Below are 871 nucleotides of genomic sequence, written 5' to 3'. Positions count from 1 at the left end.
AATAATATGAGACCTGCAGGAAAATAATGTCCTCACACTTCATTTCTATTTAACCAGTTAGAGGAGGTATGAAGTTGAATAAAAACTTACCGATTTTCGTTTTTATTTCATCGATCCTATCATCAAGTTCTTCAAGTATATCTTCATGATTGGCCCCAGTTATATTTGCTGTCCCTGTCAGATTGTTTTGCTCTTCGTCTGGATCTGTTCCGAAGGGGTGATTTTCTTCTGGGCCTTGGTTTCGTCCTGCTGTATCTTCACTGAGTCCTGCTGCATCTTTACTGACTCCTGTTCCACTCACGTGGTCTCCTGTCCCACATTTCAACAGGACTAGGACGAGAACAAAGCTTGACGTGACCGCTGGTACCTCACGGACCATGTCTCTGGTCGGCCACTGTTCTCCTTATCAGTGTCTTGTCCTCGTGTCTTGCTGTCTCTCTCATGTTCACCAAACACTCGTGTTACAATATGTGACTCTCATGGAGCTCTCACTTGACGTAACTAGTTCACCATAGGGTCTTATTTCCATTATAACATAGGTACATTTATGTGTGTATGAATCAATGACACCTTGGTAACACAGGCCCGAATGAAAGTCCTTTCTTGAGAACCTTCCTTCGCATTGGAATCACGTATGCGGATTTTGACGGCGCGGCGGGCCGTTTACGTATCGAAATTTCCGACTGGAATTATTTTATTTAGGTAGGCACATAGGTATTTAGTTAATTTTTCAAACGAAATTAATCCCAAGTCCCAAAAAGGGTAAGGTAAACACGCTACCCTTGACAAATGGAGTCTTAAGAGGCTATTTTCTGGCCTTATAGGCTACAGCATAGCTTTTTTCAAACTAAATTAATCCCCAGCGTAGTAT

Source organism: Diaphorina citri, unplaced genomic scaffold (genome assembly GCF_000475195.1).
Source record: "Diaphorina citri unplaced genomic scaffold, Diaci psyllid genome assembly version 1.1 scaffold4239, whole genome shotgun sequence".
NCBI lineage: Eukaryota > Metazoa > Arthropoda > Insecta > Hemiptera > Psyllidae > Diaphorina > Diaphorina citri.
This window is presented reverse-complemented; position numbering follows the sequence as displayed.